The following is a 12,160-nucleotide window of genomic DNA, read 5'->3' on the forward strand; positions in this document are numbered from 1 at the left end:
GTGTCCACCAGGAAACGTCACCCGGAGTGTCGGTCCCAGAGGAACAGGAGGCTGTCACAATGGCCAGCCGTCGAAGCCACTAGCAACGGCCGGCCCCGACATTTCCCGGGAAGGCACACGGTGGACGGCAGCGGCGCGCGTTTGACCCCCACCTCTGATGGTAAAAACACCATTGGTCCGAACCCTCATCTTTGTCCCCCGTGGGTCTCGGCGGTTTCGGTTGTGGGGTCTTGGCCTTAGGCTGGCGGTTGTGGTTAGGCAGATGGAAGCCGCTCCCTGCTGTTTACTCTGCCACAAAATGTCTGCCCTGTCCGCGAGGCTGCGCGGGTCACTGAAATCTTCACCCGCGGGGAGGAGGCGAATGTCCTCTGGCAGTTGCTCGAGGAACAGCTGCTCGAAAAGGAGGCAGGGTTTATGGCCATCCATGAGCGCCAGCATGTCGTCCATCAGCTCGGATGGCTTGCGGTCACCCAGGCCGTCCATGCGCAGGAGCCGCGCGGCTCATTCGCGGCGGGAGAGTCCGAAAGTGCGGAGGAGGAGTGCCTTGATTTTAATGTAGCTGTCCTCCGTAGGTGGATGGTGCAGGAAGTCGATGATCCGTGCTGCCATGTCCTGGTCGAGCGCGCTGACCACGTAGTAGTACCGCGTGGCGTCGACTGTAATGCCTCTGATGCTGAACTGGGCCTCAGCCTGCTCGAACCAAACATGGGGCTGAGCAGCCCAGAAAGTCAGGAGCTTGAGCAAGACTGCATTGTGCGAGTCATTGGGATTCATTTCTCGGTTTCCAGATGCCGTCTGGCAGCGTCGGGGTCACCAAATGTAGCCGAACGCAGTGCGCGGCAGGAAAGAAAATGCAGAGACCGGCAGCTGGACTGGAGCACACTTTACTGAATCAGACAAAGCGCGCGTGCTCGCTAAAGTAACCGAGAGCCTCTCCAGCGGACATGACGTGCGGTCCCCGCTGGAAGGCCCGCCCCGCGGTTAGCCTGCGTCGCAGTTAGTTCATGTCGCTTTCCCGCGCATGCGCCTGCGGCCGCCGATGGCAGTTCGAGTCCTGCGGGTCTGGGCTGCTACAACTACATAATAACACAAAAACATTCCCAGCACTGTCAGTGTAGTATTATTGTTAGAAAATGTTCTGGCATATCTCTGCTGAATTAGGGTAGAACAGCAATGAAGAATCAAGACTGGCTAAAAATGCATATGAAGTGGCATGGGTCAGCACGGCCATAGCCAAGTTAGTAGTATGAAAATGCAACATTAGTGCCTTGAATGTACCGAGGGTAACTGTTTATTCAAACAGATTAGAATATACTGTGTCTTCCACATCTACAGGGTTAACTGGCGGGATGACTAAGTTAAATTAAAAACCGACAGTAAAAGTACAAACTGGGTGGTACTCACACACAAAAAAATGTTCAGGATAACAGCAGCTGCATGCCCAGATTGTTCATCCTCATTGCCAGTGCCCTTGATATGAGTAATTAATTAGACAAACTATTACATGTTGTAAATGAAATGGCTTAGTTCTTTTTCACCACACTCAAGATACTGTGAATGGTCAGGACTATACACTTGGTATTCTTAAAACGGCAATGCATTAACAAAACATAACAAAACGACACTAAATCAAGCTTCTAAAGGGCTGTTGGATTTCCTTACATCCAGGCAAATGGAAAATCTTCCATCACAACCCAGTCACAGTAGTGTAGCAGTTAGTATAACGTTATTACAGCACCAGGGTTCAATTGCGGCCGCTGTCTGTAAGGAGTTTGTACGTTCTCCCCGTGTCTGCATGGGTTTCCTCCGAATGCTCCGGTTTCTTCCCACATTCCAAAAAAAAGACATATGGGTTAGGAGCTGTGGGCATGCTATGTTGGTGTCAGAAGCATGGCGACACTTGAGGGCTGTCCCCAGAACACTCTACGCAAAAGGTGCATTTTGCTATGTGTTTTGATGTACATGTGACTAATAAAGATATCTTATCTTATGCCTTATTGATGTTAGAATAGATTTGCAGAGTCTTGCAGAGAGTCACTCCAAACAGGAAAAACAATTGAAGGAGCATGGTTGATGCTAATCAGCAGCAGGTTTGCTTAGCATTGTTTGACTTAGTCTCTTAAGTATTCATGGGATCTGGAGTCAATTTTAAGGACTTCCAGGGTCTTGTTCCTTATTGTATCACCACCTTTGGTGTGTCTGTCCTGCCAATAGGACTGTATGTACCTAGTGATATTGATGAAGGAGTCTGGGACATAGTTATACTCATAGTGTTATATCTTTCAGACCATGTTAGACAATTGCATAACTGGCCTGTGGGGCAGTTCTCTCAATTTAGACACCAGTCCATAGATGTTTGTGAGGAAATCTTTGCAAGGTCAGCTGGGCTGGGACTGACTTAGCTACCACCAAATCCAATGCCTTGATCAATGCAGGGAAGTCTGTCAATTTATTACAACAGTGCACCATATTTTTCCATGGTACATTTAGTCCTTTCACAAATGCCAGTCAGGAGGAACTCTGCAGAAATTCATTCCCATTGAGTTTGACATGTCTTCCCAATATAGATATCTTGGAAGTGGACTTGCTAACTGTTTACTTTGCTTTGAAAAGAGGTTTACCAGAGACAAAAGTGATTTATTTTAACTTTCACCAATGATATTGACTGCTACAATGTGAGGACATAACAGCTGGAAACTTTTAACTTTAACTTGCTGGTAGGCAAGCAGAGGCAAGATTTAAAGCAATAGGATCCTGATACTGTTGTCCCAGATGATTGGTCCTGGCACTCAGATGATTGAGTGGCAGGTGATATTAGACATGTATCATTGTCAGAAGTTGAAACCCTGTTAAGTCCTATTATTTTCTCTTAGGTTCTGAAAGTGTTTACTGACCACAGGAAAATAAAACAGTCTGCCCTCTTCTGGCTCCAGTCCAATTGCCAATGTAGTTACAACCAGGTTCTGCTGGAATTGGATGATCTGTATAGTTTTTAAAAAGAGCCATTTGACCTCCTGGTGGTTATCTTTTTCACTTGCTCAATGGAGCAGGTTAAAATTGCAGTCCCTACAGGAAGCAGCCAAGTCTCTTGGATTAATTTAGTGGGCCGGCTTCAGCCAGATTGACAGGGTAATCTGTAAAATAGCAATAATTCTAAGAGATTCTGCATGAATTATGTGAAGTAATCTACTTGCTGAGGCTGCCAACATACAAAAAATGAGGAGCCTGAAGCCAGCTATCCACTGCTCCTTTAGCGCTTCTGCTCTGAAAAGCGAGAGAAAAATGGTCTTTAAGCTGATGCTTCACCAGCAAGCTTACTTTGCATACAATGACCTAAAAGAAAAAGATGAAAAATATACAATCAGCTTGGACTTCAATGGGATCTGCCAGCTGTCTGCCAAATTTTCAGAAGATCTGTGGACACCCTAATGAAATTCAGTATCACATTGTTAAGTTTATTGTTGTTGTAAAAAAGAAATCCAAAAACTAATATGGTTCACTCTATCAAAAGATGACTGAAACCTATCTCAAGTGTAGATTTCATTAGGAACTGAACATGCAGAAATTAAAACTCTATTGATATACCACCAAACAGGATTGAAAGTTTCTCATCTGAAAAGGAAACCTTAGTGCTCTTTCTTAAGGGAGAAATTGCATTGTACTTTCTAAGAATTATCAAATGTTCTGAAGTTCTTCACCATGTAAGCTGGGTTAACTCTGAAATCTAGATATCAGATCTCCAGAAGTACAGTCGTACAATTACTCTTTTTCAAGCCATTCCAGTTATCATTTTTAAACACTATTCCAGTAGTTTGGAAAATGCAACTGAAGACCACTTTTGTAACTCTTATAATTAGCAGAAGTTGAAACCCCAAAGTAGACACCCCAAATTAGCTGTATTATCAATAAATTAATGCTCTAGATTGGTCATAGCAGTAGTAAAGACAATGCTCAAGGAAGAATTAATGATATTAAAAATATTAGCAACCTTCTTTGTTTTCTGTTGGAGATATTTTTCTGAACAAAATAAAATATGAACTTTGTTATCTCTATTTTCTAGAGTTCTTGAATTCAACCCCTTAGTCAAATGCAGCCATAATAAATTTTCCAACTTTCAGTGACAGAGATCTCATACATATTTTCTATTACTTTACAGTGCATTGGTCTTTGGCCCACCAGGAAAATCAAAAGGACCCATTTTTTTCTTTTATGGCTGTTTGCTGTTATGGGGTTACCCTACCTATTTTACACAGGTCAGTAAATTCAGACATGCTGAAGTTATAGTCAACTGATATTTAGCAATGTGTGCAATATATTACTAGAAATTGCACCTTAATACATCACCATATCATTTTCTTTTTCCAACACTATAACCTGGTCTTTGCAAACAGTGATGAAATAGTGTGTTATCAATTATCTCAGAAAAAAACTGCCTACAAAATTTTAGTAATCAGGAGTGTGTATTTTCTCCATTCTGATATGATATTGAATTTGACATCACTGTGGCATCTAACAAATGTGCAAGCAGCAAGCAGACTGAACAACCAATCATGTTGAAATGAGCATATAGCATAACAAGAAGTAAAAAGCAGGGATTATGTTTGAATCGTAACCATTTTTGTGGTAAGTGAAGTAAAGTTTGGGATAGGTGGCATTAATTGGAGAAGCTGAAATATCATAAACAAATTCCCTGGTATTTTAAATCTCATGCAGTTTTAAATGTAAATTGGTTTATTATTGTCTCTTGTACCAAGGTCCAGTGAAAAACTTTGTTTTATATGCCATCCAAAAGGATCATTTCATTACAGCAGTGTATTGAGGTAGTACAAGGGTAAGCAATAACAGAATGCAGAGAAAGTGCAGTGCAAGTAGACAATAAGGTGCAAGGTAGATTGTGAGGTCAAGAGTCCATCTTATCACACTAGGGAACTGTTCATTCATCATACAACAGCGGGATAGAAGCTGTCCTTGAGCCTGGTGGCACGTGCTTTCAGGCTTTTGTATCTTCTGCCCGATGGGAGAGGGGAGAAGACAGAATGTCCAGGGTGGGTGGGGTCTTTGATTATGTTGGCTGCTTTACTGAGGTGGCAAGAAGTATAGTGGCAAGTCCACTCCATGGACTCTGAGTGGAGGCTCGTTTCTGTGATGTGCTGACCTGTGTCCACAACTCTCTTCAATTTCTTGCAGTCATGGGCAGAGCAGTTGCCATACCAAGCCATGATGCATCTGGATAGGATGCTTTCTATGGTGCACCGATAAAAATTGGTGAGGGTCAAAAGAGACATGCCAAATTTCTTTAGCCTCCTGAGGAAGTAGTGGCACTGGTGAGCTTTCTTGACCGTGGCATCTACATGGTTGGACCAGGACAGGCTATTAGTGATGTTCACTTCTAGGAACTTGAAGCTCTCAACCCTCTCAACCTCAGCACCGGTGACAGGAGCATGTGTACCACCCCCTTCCTGAAGTCAATGACCAGCTCTTTTGTTTTGCTGACACTGAGAAAGGTTGTTGTCGTGACACCATGTTACTAGGCTCCCCATCTCCTTCCTGTACTCTGACTCATCATTATTTGAGATACGGCCCACTACAGTGGTATCATCTGCAAACTTGTAGATGGCGTTAGAGCAGAATCTGGGCATGCAGTCATGAGTGTATAAGGAGTAGAGTACAGGGCTGAGGATGCAGCCTTGTGGGGCACCAGTGTTGAGAATAATCATGGCAAAGGTGTTGCTGTCTGTCCTTACTGATTGCAGTCTGTTGGTCAAGAAGTCAAGGATCCAGTTACAAAGGGAGGTGTTGAGTCTCAGGTCTTGGAGTTTGGAGATGAGTTTGCTTGGAATTAAAGTATTGAAGGCGGAGATGTAGTTGATAAACAATAGTCTAACGTGGGTGTCTTTACTGTCCAGATGCTCCAGAGATGAGTGTAGGGCCAGTGAGATGGCTATTACACTTGTAAAATTAGTTTTTCAGAGCTAGAAGTAACATTTTAGAATGCCACTTAAAACTCAGTTATTTCTGAGCAAATCAGTTTAATCTGTTTTTAGCTAAACAACAATGCATAAAAAGTTGTTCATAGCAAATAATTGATTCTATACTGACTGTATTTGCAAAAGCTGTAACAACACACCTTGTGATTGAACAGGGTGTTACTGACAGTGGCTTTAATATTTCCATACTTAACTTCCCATGTGTGATCACCACAAGTTGCTGTTGTTTTATACAACTGTGGTAAGCAGTACCAGTTTCACTGCCATTACAAGCAGAAAATCCAGGCCTATGTATTGCTAATAACTATGGCTGTTGGGTAATTTCCTATTCAATTGCCTCCCAGATCTTTTGATGTGGATATATGTATTGCTGCACTGATGTAACCATCAATGATTACGGTGGGGTTGGGCTGGGAGGGGTCATAGAGGAATGTTATGATGGATGTTACATATTAATATCACTGTTCTTTTTGTTGCACTGATATGAGCTGGTGAGGAACAGTATTTTGTTTTTTTTGTGTATGTAAATACTCAGACAAATGACAATAAAGTAAATCTTGAATCTATCTTGTTTCATGACATTGTACATAGAAGGGAGTGTGGTCATTTCTTTAGTCTGACTGGATCACCTGATCTAGGCACTTAATGGAGCTCTTTGTAGACCATTGCCTCAGTCAGTTAACTTAGGTTAGGTGAATGACTACACAAATCCTAATTAATTCAAACTCGCAACTTTATCGTATCAACATTATTGTATCGTTGCAAATATCCACGTAAGTTATGTTACCCCGGGTCAATGATTTAGGTTCAGAATGCTATTGTTCCTTCTGTACCAATACTCACCCAGATCCTCGCTCTAACTTCTCCAACTTGTAACACCAAAATAGAGGATCTCATGTTGGCCAAAACAATTGATCCTTCTTCTCAATGAAAAACACAATGATGCTGGAGGAACTCTGCAGGCCAGGCAGAATTCGTGGAGTAAAGCAGGCGGTCAACGTTTCAGGTCAGGACCCTTCTTCAGGAGTCCTTCTTCTCCCTGTCCCTGGCACAGGGGTCGTCCTTGTGATTGTTGCTGGAGTTTTCACTCGCTACAAATCCGAAATCCTCATTATTATTCACTGAACCATTATACTTTGATTCCATTGGTTCTGACTTATGGGGCTAGCCTGTATCCACTTTTCATTGGCTCTGGCTTAAGGCTACAGGTAGCATTACTTCATCTCTCTTCTCCCAAAGAAGGATATGCCTCTGATGTCATTCCTTTGGTTTTCCCTGAATCAGGTCATTTCAAACCAGTTATAGCCAGTTCAATCAGACACTGGGCTCAGGTTATTTCAGTTCACAGACACAGACTATCCTTCTTATAAACCTGTGTTGATTTTTATACCTTATCAAAGAGCATCTCACAAATAACTGATTTAGCAGATTATCGGTAGGGCCTTTGTTATGTCCACTTTTGGTTGCTTTGATTCAGCAAGAATTAGTTCAGAAAACCAGTTCACAAAATAGTAGTCACAAGAACCATCTCACAAAACAACAGCCTCCACATCTTCCACCACATGGTGAGAACAAAGACATTTGTTTTGTCTACTTGTCCACTGTCCTTGACTTGTTCCAGCTAGATGTTTTGCAGATTTTTAATTTCTTCAGGCCAACATCTTGCACTGCTTACAAGAAAAACAATTGGCCAACATATCACTCCAAATTTATGTACAGTATCCTGCAACCAGTTCAGAATCAGGCCTGGGGTGGCCGAGTTCTGTGGCTGAGAATTCCAGGTAAAATCAGGGAAGAGTTAGATAAAGATTAATTGAGGCTCTTGGAGAACAAAATATTTGAGACTCTCCCCACACCGTACTTAAAAAAAAATTCTTAAAAAACATTATTACATGGAGTCATGTAATGTTTTACATGATGCATTAACAAAGCTCAACAGGAAATGTTCAAATTAGTTGCTCAATTTTGTACTACATAACTGAATAAAACAGCTGCTTTGGGTAAATGAGTCGGATGCGTGACCTTTTTTTAAGCTACCCATTTTACATTGTATCAACAACATGGTAAACTACTACAAAATATGGCTATTTTACCAGCATCAAAGTAAACCAGAAGACCTACACAATATCTGGTAATTTTTTAATCATTTCTGAGACACCAAACATGTTTTTTTATATTGTTGACCTCTCTTTCAAATACTTATTACAGCTGTGTTTTAATTGCTACATAACCAAAATGTGGAAAAAATACACACATGTAAAATCTCATGAGAATATGCATCTTGCCTTTTAAATAAACACTTCTCTCAAGCTTTGAAAGAGGAAATTTCTTGTACAAAGTACCAAAGTTACTTTGTTGCATCATTTTCAGTTTTAGCTGCTATCAGAGGCAAAGCATTGAGATACCTCTGATACATTTTTTAACCTTGCTGTCATCAAAGTTGTATGTTCTTTTTCACAGTTTATAATTGGCAGGGTCAGGAAAGTTTAAAGATGATGTAGACTTTAGGGAATGTTGACTAAAGATCACTTTGCATTAAACTAACAGAAAAATTATTAGAGATTTGTCTGACTTATCCTCTGATATAATAATTTGAATTGTAGGAGTTTGCCAGGATAGTTTTTTTCCAAGTCTTAAAATAAATTACAGCAAGTTCAGTTGTACAGTGATGTCCAACAAGTTGTATTCAAGCAGAAACCCAAAGCAATTGTTCCACAGATCACAATCAGTAATCAGTTTACATCGTTCTTAAACTTTCCTGACAGCAAGGATAAAAAATGCATCATATGTATATGAATGCCTTGCCTCTGATAGCAGTTAAGTTGGAACTGATGCAGCAAACATAAAAGGTTTCAATGGGAAGCTTTTGGCTTCTCTCAAGTAAGGTAACTGGAAACTGTTTTCTTCTTTGAGTATGAGTCAGATCAGTTTGATAATTTTGTGAAACAGTCGTGCATGATTTTTTTTGCACCATTTTCAAACTTCTGCAAATGTTTCCATACAATTATTCAAATAATTGCAGTGATTAAACTGTTGTATTCATGTCAATGTCACATTGCCATGGCAGCCAATTGATCATTTCAAACCATTGAAAAATGATGTTTCAAAATCATGCCATAAAGTTAGTTTCCAATTGTTTCATCTTGATTAAAAGTTGCACCCCGTCAGAATGAATGTCATGTTACTGATTCAAATCTTTGGTTTGGACAGGGTTTTTGACAGGTTTGCTGAATTTTATTATAGTTTTGACCCAGGGCTTTTGTGGAATTTCTGAAGCTGCTCCATTTTTTGTCTAATGGACTTTTGATGAGTGTCAAGAATGATGAGTCACAAGTATTACAGAAAACCTGTTTCTAGTTAAGTGTGGACCCTGAGTGGAAAACCAAAATAATATATAGCATGTGAACAGCTTTAGTAATATTGTCAACTCACAGTAAATTTGAAGTTAAACATCTGACCACAGATATTATTGGGCTTGTTTGGCCCAATTCTGTGCTCCTGAGAACATATCTCTTCACCATGAAGACAAAACAGCAGGCCATGAACAGGGGGAGACAGACAAATTTGGACCAAATCACATGGGTGAAACAAATGTGTTGCTGCCATTATCAAATTCATAAGTGAATGTGGGTTTGTATTTCATGGATGTGATGAGCAATTAAATTATTTGAAGGTTCAATTATTTGAAAATAATTACAACAGAAATTATTTGAAGATTCTGATTGTTCGATTTGATCTGTTTAATTGTGGCAGAAAGACAAAAGCAATATTTCTTATCTATTATCAGGTACTTAAGAAGAATGTGTTAATTTGAAGGGACAGAAAGTTAAAAAAAACACATATAGTAACAGAATTGCAACAAACAAATATTTTTTCTGTGATCATGGATTCAACACCAGATTTCTGGCATGTTGGACAGTGGATTTTCAATTTCAAATTTTTAATTCAGAGTGGGAAGTTGTGGGATGACACTGAATTTGAGCCAGTACAGAATCAAATAGCTTTGCATATTATGTGCTTACGATGTTGAACAATTAGATTGGACATTTTAATTGCCTAGAACAATCATATGACTTTAGCAATATGTCATGGGAACATAAGGGTCTGCACTTGCATCTAAAATGACTAAACCTCCGTATTTCTTGTGTTGACCATTCTTTAAATTTAGTGGGAGTTGCCAGTGTCAATAACAGCTGTTCATGTTTTTATATAGTACATTAATTCACCCTGAGCAAAGAAATCTAAATGAGGGGAAAAGGGAGAAGAAAGAATTTGAAAAGTCTTTAGGAATATTAGTCTCCCAAAGCACTTTACTACCACTGAAGAATTTTTTGATGCAAAGCTTGTGACAGACACATCCTCGTTTTACTTCACATCCAAAAGCTGACAACTCCAAAGTGCAACCCTACCCTCAGTACAGCCCTGATGTGAGATTTGAACCATGACTCAGAGGTGAGAATGCTATCACCAATCAAAAGCAGACACAAAATTAAAATGTGAAATATTAAGGGGCAGGATTCATAATTTACCAATATTTGGCCCAATGTGATATTTGTTATATAGAAATAACATATTTATTCATAAAGAGAAGTGGTCTGGAGTATTTTAGATTTGACTTCTTCATACTTCTATAACGGAGCCAACATCATAACCACATTTATTTCTTCTCTTATAAAACATCTTCTGTAACAGAACTGGAGGAGAATCTGAAAATGTTGAAATATTACAGTCACAACAAAAAATCCTGAAACTCCTTGTTCTCAATTCCTTGTGACATTCAATCCTAACCCAGCACCCCTTCCCCATCAGCTTCACCACCCTCCTCCGCACCCCTTCCCAATGAAATTTTACCTTCCAATTAACTGAGTGCAATAGGCAGCTAATTTTGACCCAAAAAAGACTGAGCTTTTGGCATAGATGGTTCGCCAAAAAAATTAAGACTAGTTTGGGCCTCCCAATGTTGCATCCAATTTATGTCCAGTCCAACTATTTTCCCTTACCTTGTATGCATAAAGTGCACTGACACCTCTACTAGTATCATTACTTCTACATGGTTTGCTGATTAGTCAATAAAATGTTATTTACAAAAGTTAAAGATCCAACTGAGTTCTTCTGCAGTTTTGACCAATGGTTGACTGACAAATTTATATATATATTTAACTGACCCACAAAGAATTGGACTTTTATAATTAAATAAAATTGGCACAGACATAATGTCACTGGAAGTAAGTTTGTTCCAATACTAGGTTATCAATATGTATGGAAAATACAAACTGCAGAATTTTAATAAAAATTGCTTATGTATTGCTCTTTCAAATGGAGAGCCTCTCAGTCTGTTTAAGAAGATGTAGTAAGTATTAAGTTACATATGTATTAAAAGCAAATTCATTAATCTGCCACAAATGACTGGAGTTGCTATCTATTCTATTGCACAGATTGTCTCGATGTCATTCAACAGGCTAATGGGCTTCCATATCACCTTCTTGATCTCCAATGCACTGATGTGGTATCTATTCCTAAAAGCTTCCCTAATGGATCCTGGTTTTCTTCTAAAAGACTGTGAAGAATATGATCATACTCTCAGACAGGTATAATATTCAGTTTTTCTCTTGGTTCAATTAAATTGCTCCTTCAGTAAATCTCAAGACTTGTTTCCTTACCAAATGTTTGTAGCCAAATATGTCACAGTTTCTAATTCTAAGCAAATATTTTCATCTATACAAGCCAAAAATAGTGTTTTAAAGGATTATAAATGTTATTTTATGTTTGAAATCACTAACTCTGGTCAATATTATAGTAATGGGGAGAGCTGAATTAAAATACCAGTTTATTACTTGATATGTAAAATGAATCTCACACTCACAATCATAAGGTGCTAATTAGTTCTCAGCTGCAACCTGAGACTAACAAACAAGTTAAAAAAAAATCTCTGGCCAAAAAACTAATAACTGTCAGTATCTTTGGACTATGTTTAGTTATTGCATTAAAACTCTCTGATCACTGAGAAGCAGGCTAATTCAGATAGAAGGCAGAATAGGTTTGGGCAATGCTTTTATATAAGGGAAAACTATTTAAGCAACCATGAGCAGCTCTCTGGGAGATGCACTAGAATTTATGGTTCATTGAATGAACCTTCTGATTCATCTAAAGAACTGTAGGAGAAAAATGTATCA

This window comes from Pristis pectinata, chromosome 2, assembly GCF_009764475.1.
Source record: "Pristis pectinata isolate sPriPec2 chromosome 2, sPriPec2.1.pri, whole genome shotgun sequence".
In the NCBI taxonomy this organism is placed as follows: domain Eukaryota; kingdom Metazoa; phylum Chordata; class Chondrichthyes; order Rhinopristiformes; family Pristidae; genus Pristis; species Pristis pectinata.